The 13,321-nt window shown below is 32.8% G+C and overlaps 2 long non-coding RNA genes across 5 annotated transcripts in view; both read right to left on the bottom strand.

Annotated features, from left to right (window-relative positions):
• Window positions 1-4,427: 4,427 nt before the first annotated feature.
• LOC149911245 (uncharacterized) overlaps window positions 4,428-13,321 on the bottom strand; it is a 69,800-nt gene continuing 60,906 nt past the window's right edge. For all 4 annotated transcript variants that reach the window (XR_016457872.1, XR_016457870.1, XR_016457878.1 and 1 more), the window contains one exon: window positions 4,428-4,544. This is a non-coding gene — a long non-coding RNA (uncharacterized LOC149911245). The remainder of the gene's footprint in view (window positions 4,545-13,321) is intronic.
• LOC149911246 (uncharacterized) lies at window positions 5,969-7,268 on the bottom strand. Its single transcript, XR_016457848.1, has 2 exons — window positions 6,994-7,268; window positions 5,969-6,536 (listed from the first exon to the last, which is right to left on the bottom strand). It is a non-coding gene; the product is annotated as an uncharacterized LOC149911246 (long non-coding RNA).

Below are 13,321 nucleotides of genomic sequence, written 5' to 3'. Positions count from 1 at the left end.
AATACAATAAATTACCTCAGTCCACAATTTACATAAAGAATATAGAATTCTATATATCGAGTCGTATTTGGATCAGTTTATTAGCGACTGATTCACTTGCGTATGAAAATAGGCTAATTTACTGACAATATACTCGTTTCTGTAAAACGTCCTTGCCGCCACTCGTGTGATTGGCCGGTAAAAAATCGATCCTATCGCACCCAGCTTAGACAATATTACGTCTAATTATATTTCTATGGGAAAGCCTGACGTCTTTACAGATGTATTTTTGTAAAAGATAATGCAACACATCTAAAGTATAAATGTGAGCATTTGTATTTTCTGACATTTGTTAGGAGCATTTATTTTTTTCACAGTATTTTACTATAAAGTAGCATATTATACTCAAGAGAGGTTGTAGGTAGTGACTAGTTCGAGTACTGTAAAGTATATTTCATAACTCAACTTGTAAATGTGTAAAGCACTTCAGTATGAATAAAAATCTCTATTCTAATATATTTTAGGATACCGAAACGGAGTCTGTCCAATCCAGAGTTTTATCATAACGGCTGATATTTTTGCAACGATTTTCTCTTATGATGATTAATTTGCAATTTATTACAGGTCTTCAGTTCGATATAATAATTTGGTGTATTATTATTATATTGAATTGCGCTCGATTTATTTGATTCTTTGTGAATTTAATGTGAATTAATATGTAGTTATTACATGTTACAAATATTTTGTCTAAATGTAAAAATATATTTAAGGAATCACTGTAATTGTTGTTGGAGTCACAATAAAATAATTATAAAAAAATATTTTTTGTCTTTTAATTCAAACGAGTATAACCTAACAAGAAACAATTATAAAATATTTCACGATAGTTATTATTATCACCGTCACATTCATCGTTCTTTTACTTCGTATGCTCAAACGACATGTCCAAAAATGTATGAACCAAAAACCCAGAATCGACATGAATGAAATGTACCAATGGGATATTGAAGTATAATATAATGTTTCCAAAAGGGGAAACTCTGAAATCGTTGTAGTATAGGAGCTAGGAGCAAAATAAAAAAGTAAGAAATTCGTTTAAAAAAATAACATAAATAAGTTGTAGCTTAGGTAATATGACGTTGTTGTATTGATGTGTTGATAATTTTATCATATTTTACAAGCAACGAAACAAAAACGTTAAAGCAAAACATAACAAAAAGTCTCGATTTTGTAGTTTTTTTTTCCTTTTAGCTCATATATAATACGATCATTATAGTACATACTATATTATGTATTATTGGTAATTCAATGGCAAGGGATTGAAAATAATAAAAAAAAACTGTAAAGTATAGGAGCTAAGAGCCAAAAAAATTAAAAATCGTTTGAAAATAATAAAAAATCGTTATATTGTGGATTAGAATATTATTTATTTTTATAACTAATTACCTATAATAACAACTACATTCGAATCAACAAAAACCTGTGTTACACATGTATGAAGAAAAAATTAAAATTATAATAAGTTCGATAATCTGATCCACAACATGATCATTTTCAAACGATTTTTTATTCAGTTTTATTGGATTATTGTTTTTTTTGGTGCCTATTATTTTTTTTCCATCCCTTAGCTACAGAATTCGGTACCAAAAATACATACAGTACTATAGAAATTACCTTAAATAACCTTGAGCCAAAAGAAAAATCTACAAAAAAACTGAGTCTTTGTTATGTTGTGATTGAACATGATGTTATTGTGTTGATGTTGCTTTTAAAATGTGTTGATGATAATTGTCAAGTATACACAAGTGATACAACTTCATTACAACGTCTTAATAATAAGCTACAACATGGCCTAAACTTATTTTTTAATTTTTATAAACGAATTTCTTATTTATTTTATTTTGCTCCTTTTTTTTAAAGTGTGGAAATCTTCCAAAGATACCCACGGCCCCCGGGGAAGGAGCCGTGGGTTATGTCGGATTCTTTCCGACTAAAGCCCCACTGTGTTCCGTCGAGCCGCTTTAATGATGGGGCTGCGGGTATTGGTTGGAATTCTTCCGAGCTCCTATACTATAACGATTTCGGGGTTATAGCTGTAGCTACATTATAATATTATATTTAATTATCAATCCATTGGTACACATTTCATTCCTGTCGATTCTGGGTCGTTTTTTGGACATCTCTTTTGTGGTGAGCTTTTGCTATAAATCCTTGGGACTCTACATTTAGCATTCGTTCATTTATGTTATTTTTCTTACAATGACTAATTTTAGATGTTATCAATTTAATTAGATATCTAGTGTAGTAAACTACACCATGCTATCGATTTGGTGGATGTCAGTATTTATTTACATGTACCACATAGACTATAAAGTTGGATGTGAAATGAATTACGCTTATTCATACTCAACCATTTATTTTTTACTAGCGGTCCGCCCCGGCTTCGCCCGTGGTACATGTTTACGTTTTCTCTACATAAGAACCATCCTCGTACTTCAAGGAATATAATAAAAAAAGAATTATCGAAATCGGTTCAGCCGTTCTCGAGTTATGCGCTTACTAACACATTTTGCGATTCATTTTTATATATAAAAAAGATTAGACTTCTTCTAGAAGCACTTTTTATTTATTTCTTTTGAATCGTCATAACATTATGTTACCATATAAGTAGCACAGGTTCGGAAAGCAAGAAAGCTGAATTCCATCTTCTGAAGGATTATTTATCTCTTAAAATAGAAATTTAAACGCTAAGGGCGTGTATTGTGTGGGTTCTGAAGGCTTTCGCCTTGGATTACGTTTAACATAATTTTCATAAGAAATGACTCAATAATCAGCTATTTTGTCCTTAACTAGATATTATTATTGGAAAGATATCGATATTCTAGAACAGTAACCAAATACTTTTTGTATTCCTACTGCGCTTGATCTCTTTACATTAACTAGGAATAATATAATAAAAGTAGCTTTTTACAGAAGGTTTCAAATTACATACCTACTGAGAAGTTTAAAATTGGACATTAATCCACATTGACGCTACATTGAGAGCAGTTTCCCTTCGTTAATTAGGCCAGCTTCAAAAAAAGTATTTGTCCATTATACAAACTGCTTTAAGGTGCTTAAAGATCGATTTCGGCATAATTTGTTAAAATTGGGTGTTGTTTGGCATTAGCTACCCACGATACCATTTTAATGATCATGTTAACAATGAACCCGACTTTTTCTTTGAAAGCAACCCTTTGTTGAATATTTATAAAATATACTTCGATTTTTCCTTTGATAGATACAGACTTGGGAATCATAAAGCTTCGTAATCCTCTTACGACCAAGATGTCTGCTTTTATGATTTTCTTACGGTAGATTATTAAAAACATTATTATGGAGCTTCATTCTGTTTTTATAAACATTGAATAAATAGTATAATTTTTTTCTTATTTAGGCTCGATTTTCGATGATTTGAAACAAGAGCTTTTTACTGAGCTTTTGAATAGGGTGTTATAATTTACAATTTGTCACTTCTGCATAGAGACGGTAATCATATTCTGTTAAATTATACTATTATAGTTGTTTTAGTAGTTAGTTCCCTATTTCCTCAGACACGACAATCCTACTAATATCTTATCCTATCCTACTAGTATTATAAAAGCGAAAGTTTGTGAGGATGGATGTGTAGTGTATGTTTGTTACTCTTTCACGTAAATACTACTGAACCGATTACAAAGAAATATAGCACGCGTATAGAGGATGACTTGGACTAAACTAAAAAAAAATACTTAATCGGAAATCCCACAGGAACGGGTACTATGCGGGTTTTTCTTTAAAAGCGGGCGAAGCCGCGGGCGGAAAGCTAGTCATAATATAAAATTCGCTTCGTTGCGGGGTGAAAGAAATTCAAACAAACACTTTCGCATTTACGGTTAGATATTTATTTATTTCTCAAAAAATATATGTATTTAAGTACCTAGTTTTATGGATCCATTAATCATTTAAATCTTTTCAGCCTTATGTCTTTGAAATAAGAAGTGTTATGTTGGAATGTATTAGTAATGTAGAAATTAAGGTACAAGATTAATAAATATCCCTTATTTCAACAATAAAAATTAATTGAATTTTTAATTTAATTTAGTCATTATCACTATTCACTAAGAAAAAGTCTATGAAATTAAGATTTTTACACAATAGTTTTCAATCTACAGTTCTTTCAAGATCGAATAAACGCTCATTCATGAAATAACACCTATCAAAGCTACCTACACCATTTTCTCTGTAATCTAATAATGTAATGTACTAATTATTGTATTGATTGTACTAAGCAAAATCTAAACTAGGATTATTTGATAAATAAGTAAGATGTATAACAGTGATTGTTATTGTGCGTCTTGTGTAAAAATCAAGTATCTATTAACTATTTACAAAGTGAACGGGAGGAAGGTAAATAAAAAAAAGTAAAATTTGCTGTTAAAGAATTTATTATCAAACATTTGTAATGATCCTGTAAACAAGCTTTTAAATAATGACGGTATAAAATTACATCTTCCACTCTCTTTCTAATTAGGCGTCGTCGTGATCTGAAATAAAAACAAAAGAACAATATTAGTATATACGGCTTTAATTAAACGGAAACACAATATGAAAAAGTACACCATGAACATTAAAATATAAAAACATTGGACAGATCAATAACAAAAAAATCACATAAGTATCTTCATTCTTCATTTTCGATGCAAATATACAAATGATACATTTCGTAAAGCTGGCTAGACGAGGTTGGCACGTAGCAGTTGCGGCCGCAGAGAAGTCAACAAAGCTGGCTGTGATATGAGTCGGACAGCATGTCACCGCCACTTTGTCAGCTTCCCCATCGCCCAAACGTAATCGCATCAAACACGTGTCCATCGGTTCAATGACGCTTGTCGCTCATCAAAGCTGGCTGTGATATGAATGGAAGCACACGACAGCCACTTTGAGAGACACACGCGTCATATTCCCAGGCGCGGAGGCTCCTCCTTCCTCCCTCTGCGTTCGTCGATCTAACTCGCAGCCCAACTCGTCAAAAGTGGCTGTGATATGAATGTGCAGCATTTCACAACCATTTTAACGAATGGGCCACGGATTGTCCCCTGTAACGCTTACCTCGATCATTATTATTAGCGACATGGATCTCCGTAAACCGACCACATCAAAGTGGCTGTGATATGAGCACGGAGACATTTCACAGGCGCTTTGACAGGCTAGGCTCGAGAAACGAGGCGGTGCGGCGCTGTAGCGATGCGTTCGTGCGGTTTGTAAGTGGAGTCATGCTCATCAAAGCTGGCTGTGATAGTTACGTACTGATCTATAACAAACCGACTTTGATGCCACAACTCTGCACCTAAATCTTCAAGTTTTTACTGCTGTGAAATGATACAAGTGCTAACACAAAAACATACAATAGTACAATAATATAATTCAGTAGGTATATAAATGTTTGTCAATACTGATAAATTCTGCGCCAACCACATTTTAACGAAGTTACGAGAAGGGCTATATTCGGACCGGGCATTAAACACTTTAGCGATGTAAATTGTAGGTAAAATCCTGTCTGCGCATAGATTCGACGACAGCGAGATTAAGTTCGCCCACGCTCTATCAAAATATCGGAGATAGAATTACAAATTCCAGGATAATATTTCGTTCGATCGTCATAATTTCTTCTCACTAACTTCGATTGACAGATTTATTTTGAGCTGTTAATAATATTAATTGCAATGGAGAGAAAGCTTCATTAAATATTCAGCACTTATTGACAGGTAAAGTTCAGACATTCATAAATTATTACAAGAGATATCTAAGCTCGTGCTATTGTGCGAAATCTATTCAAATTATTGACTTTGCATTAGTTATGAAAATGGATTAGTTTAAATTCTTAATGAAATAATAAAGCATTTGTGACTCTATCGTATATAGGGTAACGGCACCAGTGGTCAGCCTCATAACAGCTTTTTGAAGTTTTGACAATTGCCATTTCTACAACAATCGTCGAATAAAGAAACGTACAACATGTATGGATTTATTGTTTATTGTAGTTTCGAATCAGCGTTTATCAAAAACAATAATTCTCTTAGTAAAATATATAATTAATTTTAAACAAAAAATGGCCCAGTGTCCCAGTGAACAGCCTCCAAAAACCAATAAACAGCCTTGTTGAACCCAGTGTTCAGCCTTTAGTAAGTATAACTAATTATGAGATCAAAATAAACAATGTTATATCAAAATCAACTATATTAATCACATTTTTATAGCAACGATTCACTTAGCACAAAAAAATATATATCGCACATAATACAAATATTATTTTAAACATACTATTACAATCTCTTTGTGTCTTCTTATTATCTAGGAACTTCTTATTATTTATCATAAAAACAGCAATAATTCTTTTTAAAAAAAATCAGCGATATTAGTTTATAATATTATTGATGTATCTATAATCCACAATATATATAATTATAATCAACCACAGGAGGATCTCTTTCGGAGGATTTCTCTGGAGGATACTGTTGTCTTGGCGGCATTTTTAGCTAGAAAAAAAGGGAACAATAATAACTTTTGGATATGAATACACATAATATCATTATTTCAGGTAAAACTTAACTAAGATGAAGTATTACTTATAGATTTAAACACAAACATTCGCATTTATACTTAAAATATTATTTCAATAACATCGTGGCTGAATACTGGATCATTGAGACCACAGATTGAGACCCAGTGGTCAGCCGCTTGAAAAAAATATTTTGAAATGCGGCTGACCACTGGGTTTTCTAACAATTAGGAATAATCCCAGTAATCAGCCCCAGGGGCTGTCCATTGGATCTTTCATAAAAAATCAGTATCCAATGGTCAGCCCCTCAAATTTTTAAGTAAAAAAACAATATTTTTTATCAAATTTCATAAAATTAAATGCTCTAAGTAATCTATAAAGTTATTATCTATAAAACACAATCACATTTCATACTAAAATATGTTATTTCTCACCTTTCAAAAGAGCACCACGTGAAACAAAAAATATTGCAGACATGACACTTCTGCTCTTGTCGGCGGACAGCACCTGTACGAACGTGTTTACTTCTCTCCCCTGACCCCCTGCTGCTCCTATCGCGTGATGCATGAACCAATAACGAAACAGAGCTTCTATTTAAGTGCGCGTGATTTGGTTATTTTGATTACAGCGATATTTATGGCCAATAAACAACGCAATAGGCTGATCACTGGTGCCTGGCTGACCACTGGTGCCGTTACCCTATATATATGTGTATATATGTATATGTATAGCAGGAGTAATAATATTAATTCAAGTCCAAGAAAATATTTCCATGATACATTGTATAGTAAAAGTGAACTGCAATACAAATTGGTTTTCACTAGTTATAGATTCGCAACGAAAGGTTTTCTACGAAATAAATTTAATCATAACAAGTAAAGGTTTCTAATCTCGTATTTTCTATACATCCAGAATGTCTGTAGGATCTTAATATCATCTATTCCGCGAATAAAATATGTAAAATTGAATGAAACTCATATCATGGTTTAATCTGGAATAAAATTCTAAGATTTTTCTTTTCGTGAATGTACCTCCTTCTGTTATAAACATAATATTATCTATACATATAGCCACATAGTTATAACAATAAAGCGAGCCAAACGAGCATCTATTAGGACATCAAAACACGTTTCGCTAACCGGCAGGAAATCACGATTAGGTCCTTTCATACATGGTCAGCTAATATTAATCGGAAGTGGTCAGCTAATATTAATCGGAGTGTAAATGCACGGCGAATACCACGGCACGGCTACGCTCGATTTGGTCTACGTTTGGTTAGAACAAATGGAATATTTCTGGCATGCAGTGAAAAGGAGAATGGCAAATCCGAATAGTCGCATCAAAATTTGGTGGAAATCTATTCAACGTTTACACTTTGTATTGTGAAGCGGATATCTACGCACTAACAAGGACACAAAGGCGTAATGCACAAAGCAGTCGAACTATGCTTTATAGGGATTGAAGCTTATTTGCTATCCGAGAGGCAACTAATTAACGTTTCTGTCCAATGAGCGTGTCGGCCCATGGACTAGTTAATTAAAATTGAGTTATTGAATGCAGAAGCCCGGATTTAATATCAATTTGTGTTCACTATTTATGAAGGAAGTTAAAGGTTTTTACACAATAATTCTTTCAGTTTATCATTTATGAAATGAAATTAATAAAACGAGGTAACTCAATTCTCACTCAGTCTCCGAGACAAGATATTCAATTTCAGAATTAACAGCTGCTGCCAGCCATACCTAAGAAAATTCCGCTAATATGTATTACTTTATTATGAAAGCTGAAGCTTATTAAGCTCCATGTCACCACGTCTTTATTATACGTGCACATAAGCTTGCATCTTGTAAGACGTTGAGTATTAACAATAGTAAACCTGAGTACCGCAAGTACCTTACGTTAAATAACCTAGTAGGTAGTACAATATTATATTTGGATGGAGAATTGTATTTGTGCGCAATATACAATAACATAATATTATGACTAGAATATATTATGTAAGTACGTTTGTTTTGAAATCCGTTCCTATATTATGAGTTACTGGTTCCCTTCAGTTTAGACCGCATTCCAAACTGATGATTAATAAAAAGTATGGCGAAGTTTACTTGACAGTAGAAAACAGTTTAGAGAATTGAAATTGATATATATAATTGTCTGATCTTGGAAGCGGGTAGAAAACTATTTAAAAAATAATATATTTAACTTCAGACTAAAAGGCGTCATTCAATTTGCATGTTTAAAAATTCGGGACGATGCATATTTCGTGTTAAACATTAAATTATATTGTGTGTATTGTGGTGTGGGCCCGTGGGCTGCGGCTCGGATAAAGTGATAGACCGGGAGATACTGACACAAAATTTCGAGTCATTTGTAACAGGATGGCGGTTCTACAGGGGTCTTAGTACGCAATGACAAAAAGAAAAATGATGGTGTGAACGCTGGTACCGGTGGGTTAGTCGCGTGGGCGTTAGTCGAACTCGTCGGAAAAATAGCGGAAGTCAAACGATTTGTAACACAAAAATTTTAGAATTTACCGATAGCCCATAAAAAAGAAGTAGGCGGTAGTGTCATGCCATACTTTTCCGGTATGACTTACAGCCCGCCATACCGACGCGAATGTGTTGATTTAAAAAAAACAATTATTCAACCATTTGTACCAAGTTAACTTTTGCACAGGTAACCATCGTCGTGCAGCCATTTACGAAAATCGCCATGCCATACTTTTCGGACGATTCCAAATGGTCGCCATACCGCCGAAAATCTGCAAATTTTTTTTATTTCGCCTATCTTTTTGTACCAGTATTGCATTTGGCTTTTTGGAGAGTATTTGATAAAATGTGACCATTATTATATTTGCCATACTTCTAGTAGGGGGAAAAAGTGCTGTCATACTTGAAAAATAAATTTATTATTAATTTATATAAGTGAAGATTTCCAACACCTAGATCTTTGAAATTTTGTATTTATATTCGTTGATCCTCAAACTTACAGGAAAAATAAGTGCCATACTGTTACAAATCGTTTGACTTTCGCTATTTTCCGACGAGTTCGACTAACGCCCACGCGACTAAGCCGCCGGTACCAGCGTTCACACCATGATTTTTCTTTTTGTCATTGCGTACTAAGAACCCTGTAGAACCGCCATCCTGTTACAAATGACTCGAAATTTTGTGTCAGTATCTCCCGGTCTATGACGTTAAGTACTCAACGTGCTTAACGTGCAATAACTTCCCCGAAAATCCATTAACGAGGTATATTGAGCGATTTTGGGAAAGTGAACGATGGATTTTTATTTGGCTTATAAATTGGATCGTTTGGAAATTAATTGAAAATATTTAAAGCGATGAATGTTGAATATTATTGTTTTGTCAAATAGCAACAAAGTGTTGCGTAAAGTCATTCCCATAGTTAGTTCTATTAGCCTAGCGATCGACAATCTTCATTGGATTAATACGAATTCTTTCTAATGACTCTCACTTGCGTGAGAATTTCGCGTCGCGATTAAACGTATATAAGTTTATTCGATAAATCCACATTGTATATTAAAGTACAGATAATATTTAGTGGGACACAACGTGAGCGCTGCGACGAATGAATGAAAACATTTGAAGCGCCCCATACAAGGGAATTCCATAGGTTGTAGAGAATACCGTGAGACAAAGGCATTGTTATCACAAGAAGCAGACTACATCTTATTAGAAATTGCGCAATAAACATTTTAGTTTAATATTGAAATCAAGCAGCTTTAAGCTTTAACGTGGGAGCGGAGACGTCCTCTAGGTAGAAAATTCTAGAAAAGAGGATTTTCCTGTAATGCTTATAAAATAGCTCCTTATACCAGAATCTTAGTACTGAACGAAGCCATTATAGAATTTCTTTGAAATTCAAGGCGTACACTTAAGTATTGTACTTAGAATCATAAATTCAAGATAATTAATTTCAAGAGGTTCTATCATTTTACAATATTTATTTATTTTACTTGAAGTTTTACGTAATTAGTACAATGTTTGATTGGTACACTAAATATCATTTATACAAGTTCAAAAATGAGGGGTAAATTTATAAAACCCCGGTCGCCAAGCTTTTGACTTTTCCGGGGTCAATGATCTGATCATTGAGTCATCGTGTAGTACCTACGCGCAACGCTCGAAATTATATTTTATTAAGATTTGAAGTATCATTTCATTTAATTATATGTTCTACTTTTAAATGAATTTATAATGACAATAATTAAAACCGTTATTATTTTGTTGCCATAGTGTAAGTTTCGATAAATTATACTAATATAATTATTTAGAATCTAAATACATGCATACAATTTGAACAGTAACATTTTCATCAGTTTTATTGAAGAAGTAAAGTCATGAATAACGAAATAATGGAACATACACATAAATGGACAAGATGTTTCGTATTCTCAATTACATAATTTATTGATTTTAAGTTCAGTAGAATCCCTTTTCTCCCAAATAATAGGATTGGCTTTTTCGGATAATGAAAATTTCTGATAAAACCGATGTCCTCTATTTTACTCGTAATCATCACGTTTAATGCGAAATTTAATTATATGCGTACAAAGAATGATACCTATATGGTTTTGAGGTTGCATATTTTTAAGTAGACGAGTAAAAAGGTACGAACATAGTCTTAAAAACCTCAATAAAAAAACTAGTTTATAAAAATTTGTTATAGACAAAATTCGCCATTTGGCAGAGTAAATTATAGGATGTATTTATTTTATTACCTATCTAATCAAATATTAGAAAAATTACTTCGGATAAACGAGCATATACATTGCAAAGTACATACATAGTAAAACGACTAAGATTTCTTAAAAAAAACCTTACCTACGCACCACTGAAGCAAAAGGGTTGTAACTGTTTTCGCATTATCTTTTTTTTTCGTTAATTATTACTTGACTTCGAAATTGAATTAAAAATAAAATCAAATTGAAAAAATATATAGTTTATAAATAAAAGTAAATTATTGAAATAAAATGTCTAATAATTATTATCATCGCGAAAAATTTATAATATATAAAGCGTAGTAAGTCACCCCTCGTCCACGAAGTCAGCAAAAAGTTCGATACTTGGAAATGTATATCGCGATGCAATCTCTTGGCATTTTTAAAGCTCGCAGAAGTTAACTAAAGACATGACCGCTCGCGATAGCGCGGCTCGCACGACTGATAGTACCGTGACCAGAACTCGGGCATCTCGTCGATGCGCATGTTTGTGTGAGTGAGTTTTTTCGAACGTTTTGTAGGTAGTTTGCGTACTGTCGATATTGATACTGTAGCAATAGGTCTCAGATTTAAGCACACTTATAAGTTTAATATTAATTTAACAACTACTCTTTAATTTTTTACGTTGTTGTTGTTTTATATTTCCATTGTATATTTCTTACGTGGTTATGAAATAGTGACTACTATCTCCGATAGTATGCGAAAGAGCTAACAATGAATTATGATCAGAGTAATAAATGTCACACTACTTTCATCTCCTCGTCCTTCAAAGAAATCTGTTACGTTTTTAGTTTCCAGAATCATCTACAAGTATGACTTGATGGTTAAGAAAATGTTCTAATCTTCATCATTATAAAAATCGGTCAGCAATCTTGTACATTTCCTCATCAATTATAACATCATCAATTATAATGTGTATCGAATGATTTATGACTAAACTCAACGCGAATAATTCTGAATTAAGTCATTCACGGCCAATGTACAGTGTCTATATTGTGCTGCAAATAAAAGCTATAGTGATAATAGCGAATTAAGACACTTCGAAACCATATTCTCTATTCTATTCTTCTATATTCTATCTAATCATTAAATTATCTTTTTCCGTCAAGATTTTAACTTAATATGAAATAAGCCCAGCAATAACATATTATCTTGCTAAGTACATTAACAGCATTTAAACTCTTTGAAAATGCACAATAAATTCCTCTAACGAGCCACTCTGCTTTGTATAAAATATTTTCTCAGACAATTTTCCTACCTTTTCAAAATAGATTTAATACGCTTAAGTGATTATTCATTTTCCAGACAATTAGAGGGATTTGAAGAAAATGTATAACGAGAACTCGTTTTAATCCCAGATAAAGATTCTTGTATTTTTCCGAACGTAAACAAGCTTAATAATAAAATGGTTGTTGAAAAACAAGGAGAGCGCCGTAGCTCTGATAGTGGGCGCTCCGAGCCCCGCTGGCTGTGCCCACGTCACAAGCCAATTAAGGTCTATTATGTCGATCTAAGTCCAATTAGAATAATAATACAAACGTTATTTCGCACTGAGCACAAACAATCTGCAGCTACACATTTATTGGTCAAAAAGAATTAAACGGACACGATGCAATTCACATGCTGGCTAACGGTTCAGTTTAAAGTGTACGAATACCAGAAATTTGATAGTAAATGTAATTTACTACCATTTTGACTTTTATTTCATTTTATAAAATTCAACCGTTCTTTCATATCTGTTACAATAACGAATATTATTCCGTTGCAAATTAATTAAAACATGTTTCCAATCACAGCCGTGTCAAACAATTGCAACATATCTCTTTCAGTTATTGAAATAACGATATTTGTTTAATAAACAAGTGTTGGTATTAAATTGGAAATGTACATTGTATATACAAAAACGAATATCTATCTGGCCATGTTAAAATTTGCGCATCAAAATCTTTACAATGTAAACATCAATTTTACAAGGAATCCATCATATTATAATTTTTATCAGCAATAACATTATCGAC

This window comes from Colias eurytheme, chromosome 1 (assembly GCF_061535395.1).
Source record: "Colias eurytheme isolate Ceu_HAF_F1 chromosome 1, ilColEury1 Martin Lab GWU primary, whole genome shotgun sequence".
Taxonomy (NCBI): Eukaryota; Metazoa; Arthropoda; class Insecta; order Lepidoptera; family Pieridae; genus Colias; species Colias eurytheme.
The sequence above is the reverse complement of the archived record's forward strand: the minus strand, read 5'-3'. Positions and strand labels throughout refer to the sequence as shown.